This window comes from Lissotriton vulgaris, chromosome 1_1 (genome assembly GCF_964263255.1).
Source record: "Lissotriton vulgaris chromosome 1_1, aLisVul1.2, whole genome shotgun sequence".
NCBI classification, from domain to species: Eukaryota; Metazoa; Chordata; class Amphibia; order Caudata; family Salamandridae; genus Lissotriton; species Lissotriton vulgaris.
Genome location: NC_141685.1, coordinates 148,698,247 through 148,719,998, shown reverse-complemented (window position 1 = coordinate 148,719,998; position 21,752 = coordinate 148,698,247). Strand labels below are relative to the sequence as shown.

General features: G+C 44.1%; 1 long non-coding RNA gene across 1 annotated transcript in view; it reads left to right on the top strand.

Annotated features, from left to right (window-relative positions):
• The first annotated feature begins 9,303 nt into the window (after positions 1-9,303).
• Positions 9,304-21,752, top strand: part of LOC147737875 (uncharacterized) — a 48,785-nt gene continuing 36,336 nt past the window's right edge. Inside the window, exons 1-2 of the long non-coding RNA XR_015303732.1 lie at positions 9,304-9,357; positions 11,157-11,274. This is a non-coding gene — a long non-coding RNA (uncharacterized LOC147737875). The remainder of the gene's footprint in view (positions 9,358-11,156; positions 11,275-21,752) is intronic.

Below are 21,752 nucleotides of genomic sequence, written 5' to 3'. Positions count from 1 at the left end.
ATCTGTGTATAAAAGCAATGGGAGAGGTTTGCCTTGAATTCTGGGAATATCATTAGTTAGTGTGATGAGTGATTTATGTAAATTGTTTCTATATATATGATAACTAGAAAAGGAGCCAGAACACACCCTTGTGTGACCACTCTGTCTACACTGATGTAAGGGGAAACTTCTCCCCCACCACCAATCCTGACCCACGCTTTCAGGTCCGTATGGAGATAGGCCAAAAAAATGAACAAGGGTCTCATCCAGTCCATATTCTAAAAGGATGGACCATAGACGGGGACCTATTGACAACATCGAAAGCTGAGGAAAAGTCCATAAAAGCGAAGTAAAGTGGCGAGTGCTGTGCAAAAGTATACTTCCCTATGATCAAATTAAGATTAGGACTTTGCTCGTTTGTGCCAACTTTACCCCTGAAACCTAGTTGGCATTGTTCTAAAATCTGATTGTCCTCTGTCCAGTTTAAAATGTTTGTGTATAAAACTCTGCCTAAAATTTTAAGGGTGTTATCTATGAGGGAGATCAGTCTACAGCAACACGGTTGTGTGCAATCGCCCTTTTTTAAAAATGGGAACGATCGTGCTATTAGATGATATATGTCTTAGGCAGTGGGGCATTGGTTAGAATATTAAAAATATTTAACAGCAGTGGGGCCAAAAAATCTGGTTTATATTTAATAAAATCGATGGAAAACCCATCAGGGCCTGGAGTTTTATTGCCCATACTCTGACGTATAGCTTCCTCAACCTCGTTTATTGATATGAGACTCAAGGTGGCACCCTGTTAATAAAAGGGTCGGATTAAAAAGCAGGCTCTTGGTAAATAGTGGAAAAGTGACTTTCCCAGGTAGCGCTCATTATGTTGCAGCTGATGGGAGTTAACGGTTGTCCCATTGATCTTAACTCTTTAATGGTAGTCCAAAATATATTCCCATTATTTAAACTGGCAACATTAATGATCGCATCCCAGTGCTCACATAAACTGTTCCTTCCTATTAGCAATAGCCAGCTTATATGTCAACCTTAAGGACTTGACCAAATCATTAAACCTAGGGGTTTGACATAGGGCCTTGCGGAGCTTCCTGTTGACAATTGAGCACTCCTGATTGAACCGTCTAGGTTCGTGCAGTACTGTACAAATGGGTTTAGACAGCAAGGATTTAATGGCTCCACTGAGTTCGGTAAAGGTGCTGATAGCCACTGGGTGTGGAACAGGGCCTCTAAGCAGATGTTAATAATCATGTTTTCTTTAACCATAGAACTGACTAGGTCTGCGTTATTAATGCCTCGCCATACCAGTCTGCGGTTATCTATGGACGGTGATAGATCTACAGCACCACATTCTGTCTGAGGCATTGGAACTAGAGACATCTGTAACGTTACTTGTATTGGGTTATGGTCCCCAAAGATTGTGGCCATAATTTCGGCTTTAAGCAAGCTTGCTTCTAAAGCGGGGGAGATAAAAAACATTATCAATTGTAAATGAACAGCCCCTCCCTCTGAATGTCGGTTCAGGGGGGGCATTATCTTTTGTAGTTGCATCAATTTCCATAACATTAATTAAGTTATGGGTGTTCAAATGGTCCATTAGCTCTCTACCCCTATTGCATGTTTGTCTGCTGCTGTGTGAATATTCGCTTGACCACGAGTAAGATAGCTTAGCATTAAAATCGCCCCAGACAGATTCCTACTGACTTGAAAGAGTCTTTGGATTTTCCAATAGGTGCAATAAAATTAAACAAATTTATAAAATGCATATTTGGAACAGAATGAAAATCATTGTTATAAAAATTAATTATCCAAAAGGAAATTCCCCTATTAAATAATATGCCTAGAAAATTATTGTTATCTGTATGTACAGTTTTTATGCATCCCCCTGTCTTAATATTGACCCAGATTAATAAACCCCCAAATGGTCGACCCTGCTTGGGGGTTGTTGCTAGGATATTATAGCATTCAAACCCCTCAATATGCAATTCTTGTGTGGCCCATGTTAACTGAAATAAAAGGATATATTGGTCTTTAATAAGTTGTACCCAATGTGGCTGAAGTTTAGAGTACAACCTTGCAACTTTCCAGCTTAAGATTCGGAGGTCTGAACTTGCTGAGGCCTTCATTTGCATAGGGGGCATAAGTGGGGTGTGGGAATAGTACACTCAGTTACTGGCAGGGCATGAGGTAACCTAATGGCAAGATCAGTATTTTCCCCAAAAGTCGATAGTCAGTCTTGGGTCTCTAATCCAGACATGGCCTGGAACCTATTAGAGGTAGTAATCAAGAGGAATTGTTCCTCAAAGGAGCATGACTTGGTTTGCAGAAATAAACAAGGGGTAGTGCGCATGTGTTAGTGCTATTAGGTGTAATGAATTAGCAAGCCCTTAGTAGGTGTCTGCGAAAGTTAATTAGAATACTGTCCCCTTCGATATTTTTTGTAGATGCACTGACTCACCCAACCCTGCGTGCCATAATAATATCCTTTATTTGGGATAGATGGAAGCTTCTATGCCTTGATAGCCAGTCCGCACATTTATTGCGTAGCTGGTCCCATGACTCATGCTGATCCCTCTTTAAAGTAGGTACTCCTGCCAGTACCAACACATAAGGGCAAGCAGCGGGCGGCAGACTCAGGACATCCTGATTAGCCATTCATACTTGGGCCGGCAGGAACATTATTCAGGGGTGTGGAATTTAATGAAATATGTACTTGTCCATGGGACAAGTAGCTTCATAAATCTACTTGTCTTGTAACAATATCCACTTGTCCCTTTGATGCCTTGTAGTGCGCCGTCAAATAATGGCAGCAATATCATTACAGAAGAGCTCTGATAATAGCCTCTCTGATTATGTCAGGCTAATACTGTAGATGGATTTGAATTTTGGGGGTTTTCACCAGCTCTTCTCTAATCTTTCCCATACTGAGAATGGTCGGAAATTTACCCCCGACAACGGCAGAAGTAAAGTTCTTCCAGGGCTGGGAAAAATGTGGTTGGAGAAAAAGTGAACTTGTAAACACTCAACAGGTTTCCTCTGGGGCACATTCATATTTGCTCATGCTAAGAAGCAATTCACAAATATTTTCTAGAACTACGATTTCCTGGCCTACTTATGGAAATTCATGTGACTTGAAAAAAATGTAAATCTGCATTAATACAAAGACATATATCATGGTTGAACCTTTGTGACTTTCTTTAACATTTGAGCCCCTAATTAAATCGGAGTTGACCAAGACCTTTTGTTTTTATTAAAATGCTATCTCTTCCTATCTATCAGCTGGCTTCATTGCGTGTGACCGCATTCTGCTCTTTTTTCAGTGCCAGGAATTTCTATGGCAATGTAGCCTTTATGAGACCAAATACTGGGGTCTAGTAAGAACACGCTGGCAAACACTACCTTATAATCCCCAGGTAGAGAAAGGAGCATAGTGTAGGCCAAGTGAGTAACCAGAAGATTAAACTACCCCCACTTTGATCCAAAGTTCTTATTACACCAAGCAAGCAAAAAAGTCATTGCAATCCTTTCCAGAATAGCTCTCTTGTCTCTTCCATCTAAGCATCTATCCATTCATCCTTTTACCCACTGATATCTAGCATTTCACCTTTACATTGGCACCCATTCATCCTTTCATCCATTAGCCTTTTACCAATCTGTTCGTCCATCTGTTTATCCGTCAGTCCATCCGCTCACCCATATCCAAACCTACCCATCTATCTAAAACCTATCCATTTCAACCATTCATCCATCTGCTCATCCATACACCCACCCTTTCACATCATCTATCCACCCTCCCTTTCACTCATCCATCCATCCATCCTTCCTTTCACTCATCCATCCACCCACCCTTCTACCCATCCATCAATCCATCCTTCCTCTCATCCATCCATTTATCCTTTACACTCATACTTCCTTTCGCTCTCTAATCCTTACGCCATGTAACCCATCCACTCATTCACCCTTTCCTTCATTATAACATCCTTTGTCCATTCACCATCCCCGTCACTCAACCATCCCTGTTGCCCATTCATTCATCCATCTAGCCACACTTACACTCCCTCATCCTTTCACCCACACATCCACCCATCCTTTCACTCACACCCTTTCACATTAATTACGAGTCTTTGTCTGCCGAGCTGCAGACAGAAGAGGCCCATCAAGAGCTCCACCTCTACTGTTGCTACTAAAGCGGGGCGTTCACGAAGACCCTGTTCAAAGCTATCCTTCCATCTCCAAACCTATCAATCAAACTGATCCATCCCACCTTCCTTTCACTCATCCATCCTTTTGCTCATCCATCCATCCTTTCACCCCACACATCCTCCTTTTCACTCATATTCATTCACCCTTTCACTCATCCCTCCATTCACACCATCTATTCACTCCCTCCATCCTCCTTTCCACTCATCACTCCACCTACCCTTTCACTTCCTCCATTTATGCTTTCGCTCATCCATCCACCCTTTCACCCCATTCATCTTCCGTTTTGCTCATATATCCATCCACCCTTTCCCTAATCCCTCCATCCACCTCTACACTCAACTCTCCACCTACCCATCCATCCATCAATCTATCCATCAACCCTTACACCCACCCATCCCCCTACCCACTCAGCCATCCATTCATCTACTCTATCTCTCACCCATTAATCCACCCTTTCAATAAGCCATCCATCCTTTCACTCATCAATCCACTTTCAACCCATCCATCCACTCACCCATCCCTTCATTTACCCTTGCACTTAACCTACTATTCTTTCACACATCCATCCTTTTACTCATTCATCCACGCATCTATCCATTCACCCTTTGACTCCACTCATTCATCCATCTATCCATCTAGCCTTTCATTCATTCATGCATCTATCCATTCACCCTTTAACTCATTAATTTATGCATTTATCATCCACTTTTGAACGTATTCGTCCACTCTTTCACTTATTCATGCATGCAACTATCCATTCACACTTTCACTCATTCATCCATGCTTCTGTTCATCCACCCTTTCACTCACTCACTCACCCACCCAGCCACCCTTTCAGGGCCATTATGGGCCTTTGTCTGCGGACCTGCATACTGAAGAGGCCCATCAAGAACTCCACAGCTGCTGTAGTTGCTACAGCGGTGTGTTCACAATGCCTCTGGCGGAGGCACAAAGTGAGATGAGAGGCCTAATGCAAGGACAGAATTGGGGGGTGGCCTTCAGCCTGCAAGAAAGCCTCATGGGGAAACTAATGAGTTTGAATGTAAGCCCTCGATGATGAAAGATATGAGAGGCCAAGGTGAGCAGGGCAGGGATGTCTGAGAGGGCGGCAGAGGGTGGGGGTGGGGTTAGCAGGTTCAGGCACCGGGTGTAACATACGGTCTATAGGAAAGGCAAAGTGCAAAGGAGGGGTTGCATCAGAAGGGAAAGCAAAGTGAGTTTGAGATGAGCAGGGATATTGGGGCCCTATGAGGCCCAGGAGTGGAGCAGAGAATACAAGGCAGGGATCAGACAGTTCAAGTCAGAGCAAGGGGCCAAGAGGCAGCTAAGGCAGCCTCTTACATGCCATCGCTGCCAGTGTACTGGAGCTGCAGAAGCTCGATGTTTGTCTCAGTGGAGCAGAGCATACAAGGCAGGGATCAGACAGTTCAAGTCAGAGCAAGGGGCCAAGAGGCAGCTAAGGCAGCCTCTTACATGCCATTGCTGTTAGTGTACTGGAGTTTTTAGAAGCTCGCTGTTTGTCTCATGCTTGAAGAAAATAAAAGGACCAGGGAAGGGCCTAGAAGCCACACGAGTGCAGGCCCCAGCTTTTGCATTAACCCCTTTACTGCCAATAAACTGCTCAGAGCAACTTATTAACTGGCTGTGACCTACAGGGTTGAACAGCTGTGTATCGGATTACCATAAAACTGTCTACTTGTCCTTTGAACAAAATACAAATTAAAACCTCTTGCCCTCCTAGGAAATCTAGATGTCTCGGGCGTCGGGAGATAGGAATTCCCCACCCCTGATTAATGCACGGGGTACTAGACAACCTGATCTGATTCGAGCCCCTGGGCCTGTTTAACCTATTAGCACCATCCCTGGCGGGGTTGGTATTTGAAATGGTTATTGGTATAGGGGGGTGGGGAGAGGGGAGGACCCATTTCTATCTATAGGAAATTGAGGCAGCCCCTGGATTTATCGTCTATCGGGTGAAGTGTGATTGCGGGAGCAGTAACTCTGGCGGTTTGCAACACAATTTCGGCATCTAAAATACTCATACCAACACCTACACTATCGATGGCCCTGCTCCCATCAACCTCTTTGATTTCGGCCACCTTTTCCCCCAATGTCCCCTTAAAATATTTGGCTACTAAAATAGCCACCCACCTTCTTATCCAGGGTAGATGAAAAGAACTGCTGGGGAAAGAGCCATGACCTCATTCTATGCCAATCTTTGGAGAAGAGCTGTGTCTCCTGGAGGAGGCACACGTCTGCCTCCATGTTATCCAGGTAGGAAAGGATGGACCTCCTTTTATTGGGATTGTTGAGACCTCTCTCATTGAGAGAGAGAATTTTCAGTATGGGCTGGGAAATAGCGTGTCATAGTGAGTGCACCAGCATTGGCCAGTATTTGGGTCCCTGTGATCCCTCTTCCCCCTGAGCTCCCAACGTCTGCCCAGCCTCCATTGCCCTTTGATCCTCTCTTCAACGCCTTTAACCTGCATACCTGTTCTCCACCCTCTCCTCCCTAACCCCAACTTAGAAACCCATTAACCTCAAATTGTCCAGGGCCCGCCATTCGTGCGTGCGCGTCCTTGGAAGTCGGAATAGTTGGGAACGTGTGTGGCCAGTTCCCTGTGTCTCTACACTCCCCGCGTCTCTATGCTCCCAGCAGACTTCTTCGCCGCCCACCCAGCCATGCCAATGTCACTTATCTGTCCCTCAGTCGTTCACGGTGTCATCATGGGGGAATGTCTCCTTCGACAATGGCCTCCGCTTTCCTCTGACTTGGCAGTCAGCTCCAGAGAGACGAATCCATGCCCGGGCCCCTCATCCAATGGCACCTTGTGATTCTTACAGCGTTACAGTTCATATCTCTTTCCCCTTATTGGATTTTGTAATTTTATTGTCATTTTGTTCAATACATTTTACTTTAATTTTCTATTTCGGTTTGGGTTTTTATTGTTTTGCATTTTGACTTTTACCTTTTTGGTTTCTGCATAAATATTTTACATATTACCTTAAGTTAAGCCTCCCTTTTCGGTGCTTAGGTACCAGGGGGTTCATCCTAGGTTAATTAAATGGCTTTTAAAGTTCACTCTGACAACGGTTGTGATTGTTCCTCATCTACCGCAAATAATAATTCAGTTTCTTACAGAAACGATCTGAAATTATCTGCAAAACTGCAGTTGATAACCTACCAGGGTTGAAACACCCTGTGGACAAACTGGAATATGGGACTAGTATTGTGTGGCAATAGAACCTCTAAAGAAAATTCAGCTTGCAGATGAACCAAGAAGCACGCTTGAATGTCACACCTTTTTCAAACAAGATAGCCAGAAAAGTGTGAGGAATATATTGCAGCTCTTTGCATTTTGACAGCCCTAAGCAAATTTGAGAACAGAGTGGATGTATGTAGCAGAGATGAGTCTGTTCACCCAATGTGAGTGGTCAGTGAGGGGGGGTGCTGGGTTCTTGTCTCTACCGGTTTTTGATGTCTGCTTGTGATGTTCTGCCAATTTCTTTTTTGTTTGGCTCCTGAGGTCATAAAATCGTTTTTTCAGGTCCTCTGTGTCTCTGGTGGTCACCCCAACTGCATTTACTTTGTCCAAAATGTCCAGCCAGATTTTTCTTTTGGCAGATTCTGCCACAGTGAGGGACTGCCTGCCAAACAGTTTGTGTTGCACCTTCACCACCTCCTCCACAAGGACCTTCAACTCCATGCTGCTGAATTTGAGTTTTCTCCTCCTCTCAGGCTGCTTTTTATCTTTGCTGCTTGACATTTTGCAGTTTTAAAAGTGCACCAAACCCTTTCTGCTGCTCAGTGACTCAGCTCAGCTCCAACTGCCTTTCCAGAAGCTTCTAATTAGTTGCAGCTGCCTGTGTAGCCACTTCCTGGTAGGGAGGGTGGTAGCACCTGATTGGCTGCCTACTCAAGTTTAACTTTTGTTTGCTTTCCGAATCGGTATTTACCGATTCGGTCGTTAAATACAGAATCGGTGAATACAGAATCAGTAAATACAAAATCAGTAAATACCGATTCGGTATTTTCCGATTGTCCGATACCGAATTTTACCGAATCGGTATTTTTTACTGATTTTTTTTTTCTACATACCATTTACCGATTCTAAAATACCGATTCTAAAATACCGATTCGGTAAAATTTGGTATTTTAGAATCGGTAAAATCGGATTACCTACATCTGGCTCTTCTTGGACCACTGCGGCTAATTCCTGCACTATGTGCTTGCAGGCCATGGTCTCCGGTTTCCTCTGACTTGGCAGTCAGCTCCAGAGACTAATCCATGCCTGGGCCCTCATCCATTGGCACCTTGTGATTCTTACAGCGTTACAGTTCATATCTCATTCCCCTTATTGGATTTTGTCATTTTAGTGTCATTTTGTTCAATACATTTTACTTTAATTTTTCTATTTCGGTTTGGGTTTTTCATTGTTTTGCATTTTGACTTTTACTTGTTTGGTTTCTGCATACATATTTTACATATTACCTTAAGTTAAGCCTGCCTGTTCGGTGCTTAGGTACCAGGGGGTTGATCCTAGGTTAATTGAATGGCTTTGAAAGTTCACTCTCACAACGGTTGTGATTGTTCCTCATCTACCGCAAATAATAATTCAGTTTCTAACAGAAACTATCTGAAATGATCTGCAAAACAGGCAGTTGATAACCTACCAGGGTTGAAACACCCTGGGTACAAACTGGAATATGGGAATAGTATTGTGTGGCAATAGAACCTCTAAAAAAATCAGCTTGCAGATGAACCAAGATCACGCTTAGATGTCACACCCTTTTAAAACAAGGTAGTCAGGAAAGTGTGAGGAATATATTGCAGCTCTTTGCATTTTGACAGCCCCAAGCTAATTTGAGAACAGAGTGGATGTATGTAGCAGAGATGGGTCTGTTCACCCAATGTGAGTGGTGATATCCGCTTTGCTGATCTGCCTGAAGTTATGATGCTGCTGACATTAGCGTGTCTGCTAAAAGCGATGGCGTGACTGGTGGAACTATAAAACCAAATAAGAAAAAGTTATCATCCGACACCGCAGTCTTCGTGACTGAGAGCAGTAACACTGAAGACTCTGAGACTCACACCAGTAATTTCTCCTTTCAGAGCGTTATTGCTGCAGATGGAGTGAAGCCCAGAAGTAAGCACATTACTAAGGTACCAACAAAGTTTAATATTGTTCATTTGTATTAACTGTTTCTCTTTTGCAGCATTTGGAAATGCATTTTCTAGTTTTGTTGCTTTTTGTTTAGTTTTTTATCGTAGGCTGTTATCTTCGTTTTAAAGGGAAAGATGTTGTAGTGCGTGACCTTAATGCTGCAGTTTGCATTTCATTACCATCATTTGCTTACCCTGGGAATCTCTAGGGTGGAGGAGGTTTGCTGTTCAAGAGTTCTTTCTTCAGCTTCTGGGCAGTTGTCGCTCTGTGGCGACCTGTGGTCCTGTTTCTCTGCTCTTCTTGTAGCAGCTCCTATCAGAGCTTCATCCTCCCGCCAATGATAATATGATGCCAGGCATCACCCAGCACACAACACAGCCTATGAAGGGCTACGTCCATCTGCTCGGCGCAGTTAGAGCGCGGATAAAGTTCTCCTGACCCATTAGGCTGTGAATGTAACCTAAGGGCTTAAGATGAAATGAAGAGCTTACCTCCTTCCTGAGTGGCTCCAGACTACTGTGTGCAGACCCGATAGCTGACAGCACCCTGGAGTATGTATGTACAAATCAGATTATGTTGGAAGTAACCTGCAATATAGTGGCAGGCAGCACCCTGCCAACAAGTAGGATTTCTCATAGTGTTTTATTTCCTGGCACATTAACGGAGATTGTCTTTTAACTGGCAGAAGAACAACACTGACCATACATTTTTCTGGGTTTGTCTTTTAAATGACATACACATTAGGAATGGCACTTTGTTCTGCTGGAATAATAATAGTTATCTTGCAATCTATGTTGTTGCACGGATTGTTGGCTGCAATGCATTCCATGTTTCATTCAAACGTGCTTTCTACAGGGCACATACATGATTTTTTGCTGTAGAGAAATAATGCTCCTGTGTACTGTGGCAGACTCAGAAATATTGAAAAACTTAATGATTTCTCTTTCAGCACTTCATAGTAAAACCTTTCAATTTTTGACTCAGTCATTTGGCAGAAAGATAACTTTGTACCATTAACATAGTTGTGATGGGGAACATTCATGTGGGGTTAGGACTGGCTCGACCAGAGTGCTTGCTGACTCGGAGGAGTATGGAGTTGACCACCTTGCCTGATCCGGTGTGGAACCAAGCCAGCGATGCTTTGCTGCAGGCTCATTTGCCCTGATAGCTGGTCAACAGTTTGAGGAGGAGGCGGGGAAGAGCTGGCTAAGTGTGCCATGAGGCTGGCATTTCAGTACATCCCTGAGAAGTGAGCTTTGAGTCGATGTAGTGTTCCTCTTATACCACGTGCAATTCACCCTCTCCAAAGCCTCAAGAATTCCTGAGTGTGAAGGGCGTCTGATTCTGATTGGGTGCTTGATAGTTTTCCAGAAACTCATGTTCTTGATTGTTCATGTTTGTCTATAGTTGATAAAACAGGCCCAGGCGTTTTATCTCTTCAGTTGACACAAGCTGCAATATAAGTTTCTTTGTCGTTGCAAAAAAATATGAATGGCCGACGAGCCTCTGCAGGTCAAAGAATGGAAGGGCTGAGGAACTGTCATTCATCTCACTGCTAAGCAGAGCAGTGTCTTGCTTCACCCTGGGACTTTAGAGACTATCCTTTTAATGAGAAAAACAAAACTACAAGTCCCATAAGCAATAGTGGTGGAAGGTGTCACACATGACCTAGGACAACATCCGATTCAGCACACCCAGTTCCATTTTTTAAGTATTTGACACAATATTGAATTTATAACCTTTGTTTTTTATGGTCATGAGTCACCAGAATACTAAAAACGTGTCTTTTATTTTCAAGGTCAATTAAGTAATGGTCACCAGCTTGGAAGCTCTGTTAATTCTTCAGTATTTGTCATTGATCTCCACATGTGGCTGGTTTGGGTCTGCCCCTGCATCGTTCCCGATAACTCGCACAGGTAAGGAGCTTTTAGCAGCAACATGATAAACCCATACTCGTCTGTAAGAAGTGCGCTCCAAGGCAGGTATCCGATCATTTTTGTGAAACAAGGAAGGGCCAATATCTGCTATGTACATTTGTTAAAATAAAACAGTCAAATCACAGTATACTGTTCCGGAGGTTCAGTCCCAGAGACATTATCTGTAACTGAACGCAGACACCCTAGGAAGCATGTGCTTTTAAGGCAAGTTGCGTTCACTCACCTGAAGGTGACATGCTTCATCATTGCGCTATACTCTTCACCAGGCCGGCGCTACAATGCCTGACGGGCTCCACAAGAGGGCACTTTGTCACAGATCTTATATTAAGTACGCCGGATGAGCATCGTAGGACAGAGGATGTTGTGTCATAAGATGTGAGATTGGTGAAAGTCTGAATATAAGATCAACTATCGACCAGTTGCCGTAATATAGTTAATGTGATCTTCCTGGTCCATGTTGAGATTAAAAACAGTGGCAGAGAAATTGAGGAACTAATAGATAATGTCTGTGGGACTGAACCTCCAGAACAGTATACTGTGAGTTGATTTATATGAAGAATGTGTATACTGGACTGTCATTTTCCTCGGCATCTCTTGTGATATTTAAAATAAAACACAACACACCAGGAGGCCAACAAATCTATCATACATTTAATGCAAAAATAGCAAAAGGCCGAGCAAATTCAAGTGGTGATTGCCCTCGTTCTCTCCCGGTTAGATTTTTCAAACAGCCTTTATTTGGGTCTCCCGGTGGGATTATTAAAACGTTTACAGATGGTCCAAAATCAGGCGGCAAGACTGATTTGGAAACAACCAAAGTGGCACTCTATCAGAGCTGGGTTGGAAAAACTTCACTGGCTGCCAGTGGCCCAGCGAATTGCCTTTAAAACAGGATGTATCACCTTTAGGGCGCTCCATGACAATGGCCCTAGATTTATTGGGCAATCTTTCACTAACTACACACCTTCGCGCAACCTACGCTCTAAACACCTATTTCTTGCAAATGTCTCCTCATTCAAGAAAAAACGCCAGGGTGGCAGCTGCTTTCACCATCTGGCTGCCTCCTTTTGGAATGCTCTTCCCCTCTCGATCAGACAGAGCAATGACTTACTGACGTTTCGAAAATCTTTAAAAACGTGGCTGTTCCAACAGGCTTATGCTTAAGAGTGGTGTTAGTTGTCTTGACTCTATAGCGCCAAGAAACCCAAGGGTGTATGTGCGCTCAAGAAATGGTTATTAACATAACATACGTGTATCAAGAGGGAGAGAGAGGACCAGATAGCTAGTCCAGATCCCCGGTTTATATGTCAATTAATCAAAAAGAGACTAGCTAAGAATGGGGTTGGCATGATATTTATATTATAAGGATCATGGTGACTCAGTTTAGTTTTGTCAATTGGTGGTGGCACCTGCTGGGTGTCTTTAGAAAGCCCTCACCCACCAACCTAGTTGGTGGCATGCTTCATCATCGGGCCCACCCAGTGACACCTAGTGTGTCCCGGGTGTGCTACGACGCCTGATTACAGCGGAGCAGGTATGTCACTGTGTGTGCGGTGAAGGGTGATAAGATTGTGAGTTTAAAACGGCTTGGCGGGGGTCCCAGTACGCTTTATTATCTGGGCCTCCGTCAGCGGTTAAAAATAAGGCTGTGGGACATTAGAGGCGAGTTACGACCTCCCACGTCCTTTAGAGTGTCAACATGTTTCAGCCAGTGCCTTATCAATATGCTGGCTTTCTTCAGGACTGATAAAAGGGTGTGTGTAATTAAAACTAGTGGGTGTGTAGTGCAGGCTATGTGTCTACACGCCCTAAAGTGTATCTAACTGTGAGAGGGGGGATTCCCTTCTCAAGATCACGCTAGTTTTAAGTTGTTTTCTCTTCAAGGTTATTGAAGTGGCAAGGGGTTGGCCATGATTTCTGGCCAGCGCCGGCTTTGGACCTGTTGTGCCTCCTTCGCAGAACCCTTTTATCAGTCCTGAAGAAAGCCAGCATATTGATAAGGCACTGGCTGAAACACACAGGGGACACGCTAGGTGTCACTGGGTGGGCCCGATGATGAAGCATGCCACCAACTAGGTTGGTGGGTGAGGGCTTTCTAAAGACACCCAGCAGGTGCCACCACCAATTGACAAAACTAAACTGAGTCACCATGATCCTTATAATATAAATATCATGCCAACCCCATTCTTAGCTAGTCTCTTTTTGATTAATTGACATATTAACATAACATAACAAATTACCGAGTGACAATTGTCTTTGCAATGGACGAGAGCATCCACCCTAAGCAAGTTGGAGTATATAATGCTAATGCTCCCCATGTATTTTTATACACTTTTCTCCTAATACAAGTCAATGAAACATGAACACGTGATAGAAACAGTTACTAAAACAACACTAATGAGTAGGAGGCAGGATCTTCTCTCGAGAGGAATGTGAGGAGTCCGTGAGGTGCAGATAAAAGATACACAGACAAGCTGCAGAATTCACTGTTTCTGGAAATAACACTTCTGTTTGTCAATATTAAATTTACTACAAGATGCAGGAAAGTGTGCAGATGGACATCACTAAATGAAATGGTTCTGGGCCCTAATAGAATCATGTAACTTTGCAGGCATATTAAGGCAAACAGTCACATCAAATTAATATAAGAATATTATAATTTGGTAATGTAATATATCAATGCATGTTGTGGCTTTCCTGTGTAACCAATTATCGGTGTTAAAGAAACCAGTATATCCAGTTATGCTTTCTCAATTCCTTCTTCCTAGAGGCCACCACTGCTGCCATCCAGCCGTATTCAGCAGTGCCTCCTGTGACCTGTAATCCTGCATTTAATCAATACCAAATGTTGTCAATGCTTCTAGCCAACTCCGGTCACTGGTGCCACTCGCACCCCACCACCCTTGGGCCTGTTATTCTTTTAGCCAGCTCCAGTCAGTAGTGGCCCCTTGGGCCTGTATGTAAGCCTACTAGCCAGCTCCTGTTAGTACTGGCTCCTGGGACCTGTTATCATTCTAGCCAACTTGAGTCATTAGTAGCACCTTGGGACTAGTGATCATACTAACCAGCTTCAGTCAGTATTGGCTCCCTGAGACCTATTATCCTGCTAAGTAACTACAGTCCGCAGTGACCCCTGTACCTTAAATCCTGCTAATCTACAAAACCAGAGGTCAACTCTACTGCCAACCAGTTCCAGTCAATATTGACTTGTATTGTTACCCTGCTTGTCATGAATACCAGAGGCCAGCGTTGTTGCTAGCCAGCTCCAGTCACCAGTGCCCGTCACATCCTCAATAGGATCAATGCCCAAGGCCTGTGCAGCGGCTAACCTGCCCAAGTCAGTAGTGACCTCCCAGACCTGTTATTCTGCATATAATCAGCAGGGCTTCGGCCCTAATAACACCACCCCAATAATTTATTTACATCATACGGTAGGTACCGCACTATTTCACACGATCCCAAAAACAAAGATCAAAATCAAACCGTTCAGCACTCCACCTTGTCAAAAATGACCAAATCACACCAAGCACTATAGCCTACCACATCACATGGCACACTCAGCCACAACATGACCAGATACCACGGCAGGGATTTGGGGCCATTAATCCTCTGTTTGAGGCATGTATGCTGTAGATGCACATGCTTTGCATACTCCTGCCATCTTGTGTTGGGTCCGTTGTTTGCAAGTTGTTTTTCTTTGAGGAAGTCTTTCCAGTCACGAGGTAAGGTGACTCCTCCTTTCGGTGATAGTGCGCATGGGCATCGACTCCATTGTTAGATTGTTTTTTACCCCAAACAGGTTCGGATGTGTATTGCTGTCCTCTGAAACCGCTCGTCGGGTTCCCCTCAGTGCGCAGCCCACTCTACCCTCAACGGTAATGTTTCAGTACCCGTTTACCTGTTCTCCGCGTTTCAAATAGATCGACAAACTCCCCATTTTCAATAGAAAACCTTGAGGGCAGCCGTCGGGCCTTGCTGCATAGGGCCAGCCATCTGCAAATGGAACGGGCTCCATTCCATTTCTGTCCTGGGTGCCACGCCAAATACCCTCACACCGACCTACATCAAGTTTGTAACTTGTGCCTCTCTCCAGCGCACAAGGAGGAAGACTGCGACGCTTGTAAGTCATTCTGGTCCAAGAGGACTCTACCCGATCATCAGGCTCGACGACGAGAGAGGCTGCGTCAAAGCATTCAACACACTTTGGATATCTTCGGGGAAGAATCTGACCAAGATGAGATAGAAGCGTCTGCCGTAGAAGAAGAGGCCCATCTCTATGCCAGAGCGCAATCGATGGGGCATGCTGTAGCGGCCATGTGATCGCAATTCTACATCATGCCAGTACCATAGGCAACTGACCAAATGTATAGGTTATCTTGTGCTCTTCTGGCATCTAAAGAGGCCTAATAAACAGCATTTGGGTGTCAGCTCAATACTTAGTTGTGTGGCATGCACCATTTCCTCGACAGCTAGTTGCCAGTAGGAGTGTATTTCATCGCAGGACCATGGTTAATGTAAGAAATCAGACCCCACAGTGTTGCAGCGCAAGCATACATCTGGGCAAGACCCGACCGTTCGAAGAAGGTGTTGTGGCGTTAAGTAGGTTCTTTGCAGAAAATTATAATGTATTAGTTGAAAATGGGCATTACTAGAAACCATGCGTATTAGTTCACAGGCCCGCTGCCAGTCTTGATCTTCCATTGGAATGCCAAAGTCTAAATTCCAGGCCTCTCGGGCCCGTGTGTAGTGTCTACTGTATGTGTCGCATTGTTCTGTAAAGATGCATAATTAGGTGTCTACACGCGCCATAGGTTAGCAGTACCTCAAGGGTTTGAGTATTCGGCAGGGCTGTCGGATACCATGGCCAGGTGTGCTTAGTTGTGTCTGCCAAGCCTTCATATTATTTTTGTTTTTAAAAACAAAGAGCTTTTCTTGCTGGATCCAAAGCAGACTACTATCTTTATTCACCCAAAGCCACCTACAAAGAGGAAACCAGATAATTTACCACAAATTCCAGTTCCTCCAAAGAAGATTCACAGAGCGACTAACATTTCACCGCCACCACCTGTTAACCCTAATTTTATTATTTCGCCACCATACTCTCCAGAATCAGAGGATAGTGACAATTCACAAGGGCATGGGCAATTAGATGAAAGCATAATGCCATTAGATCCTGAAGATTCACCACACGAACCAGACCCATGGCTTGATTATAGTACTGATCCCGATCTAACAAATGATCCGGACTTCTACCCCTCAAAACCATCCCCACCGGATGACAATCTGGGGTTTGCCCAGCTAATCAACAGAGCTGCTACATATCACATGGTCAAGCTTCATGTAGACCCCATAGAAGAAGATTTTTTTTATTGGAGACTTTTGCCCAACCACAAAAATCTACTCATGTCGTACCCATGCTACAAGGCCTCCTTAGACATGCTCCTGAGGTGTTCAAAGACCCAGTTAGAGCTAGGGGTCTTAACCCCAGAGTAGATAAAAAATACAAGGCAGCTCCCAGTGACCCTATGTACATTAAGGGCAAACTTCCCTTAGAGTCACTAGTAGTTGCCAATGCACGCAAACATGCAAACTCCCAAGGGTCAGGTGACACACCACCTCCTGACAAAGAATCCAAGATATTAGACGCGTCAGGTAAACGTATGGCGTCTCAAGCTGCTAATTCTTGGAAAATAGCAAACACACAAGCCCTTCTAGCAAGATTCGATAGTGCTCACTATGATGAGCTGGAAAAAGCTCATTCAACATCTGCCCCAAGAATATAAGGACAAAGCCAATGACCTTATACAAGAAGGCAAACTTATATCAAACGTGCGCTTGACGCAGCAGACACCGCGTTGCGTGCAATAAATACTAGTGTTCTGCTACATAGACACGCCTGGCTCAGGGTATCTGGATTTAAGCTAGAGGTGCAAAATACGATCCTAAATCAACCATTTGATCAACAGCACCTCTTTGGACCTGCATTTGACGCATCTGTAGAAAAAATTAAAAAAGACACAAACAGCAAAGTCTATGGGAGCCTTACAGTCACCATCTGCCAGAGGCTCCTTTGTCGCTCATTTTATAGAGCCGGTTCCAAAACTAATACATCAGAACGCCCACATCATCCTATAAAAGTCCCAACCAGGGCTCCTTTTCTAGGGGATACAATAGAGGAGGTTACAGAGGTAACAACAATAAGGGTAGAGGCAGAGGTAATAACACCCGCATCTCCCCTAAAAATAAAGAGTGACTTCCCTGCGCTTCTCCCGATCAGCTCACTCCTGTCGGGGGATGCATTTCACAGTTCCTACCTGTCTGGACTTCCATCACAACAGACAGGCAGGTAAGACAAATTATCCAGTGGTGTTACTGCCTGAAACTCACTTCTACTCCCCCCCAACATTCCTCCAAGACCGTGTCAAATGCCATTAGAACACCTAACTCTCCTCAAACAGTAAGACTTAGCAATGTTGCAAAAAGATGCAATAGAGCCAGTTTCTCTAATTCATCAGGGGATAGAAGTCTACTCCCTTTTTTCCTAATCCCAAAAAAGGACGGCTCTCTAAGACCAATACTGGACCTCAGACCGCTCAACTTTTACATTCGATCAGACCACTTCCACATGGTCACTTTACAACAAGTGCTTCCACTACTACAGCAAGGCAACTTTCTCTCCACTATAGATCTAAAAGATGCCTACTTCCACATTCCAATACATCTCGATCAAAGGAAGTATCTCAGATTTGTGGTAGATGGTCAACACTACCAGTTCAAGGTGCTCCCATTCGGAGTCACCACAGCACCCAGGGTTTTCACCAAATGCCTTGCGGTAGTTGCAGCCCATCTCAGAAGACAACAAATTCATGTCTTCCCTTCCTAGACGATTGGCTCATAAAAGCAAACTCCCACAGCAGCTGTGTTCAACACACACTCCGGACAATAGAGTTGCTTCACAGTCTGGGATCCTCAGTACATCGAGACAAATCCCATCTCCAACCGTCTACAATGCAACAATATCTAGGGGCAGCAGTGAATACTTCCGCAGCCCTAGCATATCCCATTCCCATCAGGATAAATGCTATATAAAACCTAGTTCAAAGATTTCAGCCACAACACTCACTATCAGCAAGAGTGTTCATGCAGCAAATAGGTATGATGGCATCTTGCATTTTTCTCGTCCCTCATGCAAGATTGCAAAGGCGCCCTTTACAAGAATGTCTAGCACGCAGTGGAACCAAGCTCAAGGTCAACTAACAGATCTGGTGTTGGTGGACGACCACACCCATCGCTCTCTGCAGTGGTGGATCACAAAAAATCTTTGCAAAGGACGGTCGTTCCTCGAGCTAGTTCCACAGACAGTGCTAACAACAGATGCATCGCTCACCGGCTGGGGAGCTCCTCTCCAAAACCATACCATTCAAGGTTTATGGACCTCTCAACAAAAGCAATTCCACATCAACTACCTGGAATTGTTGGCAATCTCTCTAGCGCTGGAGTCATTTCAACCACAACTCCTAGGCAAAGCTGTCCTATGTCGTACAGACAACGTGACAGCAATGTATTACATACAAAAACAGGGGGGGAGGAGGGGACACTCTCTCCAGTTACCCCGTCTAGAACAGAGCATCTGGAGGTGGGCCATTCCACGGAAAATATACCTCCTAGCAGAACATCTATCAGGAGTACACAATCAAATAGCGGATCTGTTCAGTTGCCAAACACAACAGATCCACAAATGGGAACTTCATTCTCAAATTCTTCTTCCATTCTTTCACATGTGGGGACAGCCAGACATAGATCTGTTTGCCACACACCAAAAAGCTACATGCCCAAGCTTCGCATCCAGACTAATGGGTCCTCCATTTGAACCTTTATACAAATGTGAACTACAGTACCTTACTTGGAAAGTAGCTTTTTTAGTCACCATCACTTCTCTCAGAAGAGTGAGCGAACTCCAGGCATTAACCAAACAAAAACATTTTTTCAAATCTTATCATAACAAGGTAGTTCTTAGAACAAACTCACATTTGTTACCAAAATTAGTATCTGCCTTTCATCTAAACCAGTTTGTTGAACTACCAGTATTCTTCCCCCAACCAGACTCAGTGGCAGAGAGAACTCTACACACCTTTGATGTTATAAGAGCATTACTTGACTACATCGAAAGAACACAACCCTTCAGGAAAACCAAACAGCTTTTCGTAGCTTTCTCCCCACTTCATAAAGGCAATCCTATAGCCAAGACAGGAATTGCAAGGTGGATTGTAAAATGCATACAAATATGCTACCTTAAAGCCAAACGCACGTTAACCATTCGCCCTAGAGCTCATTCTACACGCATCTATGGCATTCTTGCGGAACATTCCCCTAGATAACATATGCAAAGCAGCAACTTGGGCCACGCCGCACACCTTCACAAAACAATATTTTGTAGATGTGCATGCAAAACAACAAGCTAGTGTGGGCCAGGATGTATTAAAACCACTTTTTCAAACAACTGCAACAGATACAGGTAGCCAATGGTAAGCAGGATACTGCTATATAGTCTATGCATAGTGTACAATCTGCAGCTCATATGCCTCGAATATTACCTGTATACATCTGTTCTTGCATGTAGAGCTGCAGACTTGTACACTCCCACCCTGCTCCTCGGATACCTTTATCTGATCCAGTATTATCTGAATTAGATACATCACGCATTGACACCTTTCTATTTCTCACTTCTCCATCTAACCCTACTGGCAAAATAATCTTACGATGGAGCCGAAGCCCATGCACACTGTCGACCGAAGGAGGAGTCACCAACCTCATGACTACAAGACTTCTTCGAAGACAAAAACAACACGCAAACATCTGAGTCCAACACCAGATGGCAATGGCGATGGCGATCTATGCATAGTGTACAACTCTGCAGCTCTACATGCCAAGAACAGATGCATACTGGTAAGTAGCATTTCCTTTAACTGCAAATTGCACTTTATGGCTTTTGTATGATTTTTCATATTTATTAGTATTACTTGCTTGCTTTTCTTATGTCTTGTTTTTTCTTTCATGGCCATATCTGGCTTAATAAGGATCTTTTTATAGATAAGATACCAGTATGCCTGGTACAGTATATAGAACTATTCCATCTTTTACATACAACAGTTTATTTACTGCTCCAGACAGCATTCCACACCCTGCTGTGTCATACTACACACAAGAACATATGTTGTGGTGCATCTGGTGCACTGTGGTGTGATAAGGCAACAAATTATATTACACTGTAGCGCAACAAACAACACCATGCCCCAACGCACCATCCCACGTATGACCTCTCTGCCTAAAGTACCATCTCACAATGTTCCACACGCTACCACAACATAGAACTTTAGTTTAAGACTCACCACCCTTTGTAGCATCACACCATAGGGTACCACACAAAGCTTAACGACAAAACAAAGTGTTACTCTATGCAACCCCAAGCAGACACAAATATAGGACTCAGTAAATGAGGAACGGAATCAAGACTATAGGTAATACACAGCGACTGAATGATGTGCCTGACCATCTGCCCATGTATACAATGACCCTCCTGGACAGTTGCCCCTGCCATATTCACTCCAAGCTTATGTTGCTATTCGTGTTGCAGATCGGCCGGGCCGTTTCACCTCCTAAATGACAATGCATGTTTTATTATTTATTTGAAATGAGTGGAAAGTAATTTCGATCAGAAGCATCAAACAAAAGGGTAAATGTGGTATCTAACCTGATAGGCAGATATAGTCAGTAACATAAACCAAAAGGGAGTGGGTGTGGGCAGGCTCAGATCTTTTAGACTGGCCGCTAGAATTTTTCCACGGCTGGTTACTGACCTCTTCTACCTTCGTAGGAATTTCCCAGGGATTCTTTTTAAGCCCTCACTCACCACCCTGGGTGGTGACATGCTTCATCATTGGGCCCACCGGGAGAAACCGAATGTCTCCCCGGTGTGCTGCGACGCCAGGTTACTGCGGAGCGGGGTTTTTTTGTGACAGAATGTGAAAAGGTGAGTAATATTAAAAAATACCGGCAGCACTTACCACACAAAAACTTTATTCCGTGGTTGGCTGGGTATTAGTTAAAAAGTATGTGATGGGAAATCTACCAACTATTGTGTTGGGTGTTTTCCCTCAAGGTTTACAATGGGGTCAACATGTTTCTGCCCTTTAAGTGTACATGTGTTACTGGGCATTCGTCAGGACCATGTAAATGTGTACCTCGGCGGTATAGGCACGCTAAGGCCTACCCTGACCAGAGGACGTGAAAGTTAAAAGACTGATTATGTGTCAAAAAAGGGGTGCAAAAAGAACAAACCAAAAAGAGGGTTCGAGCTAAAGTATGCGAACCTGTGGTCTGAAAAAGATTGACAAACACACATGAAAAGACAAAACGTAAAGGTTACTGGGTGGACTGGAGCGTCTTTCTGCTACAAC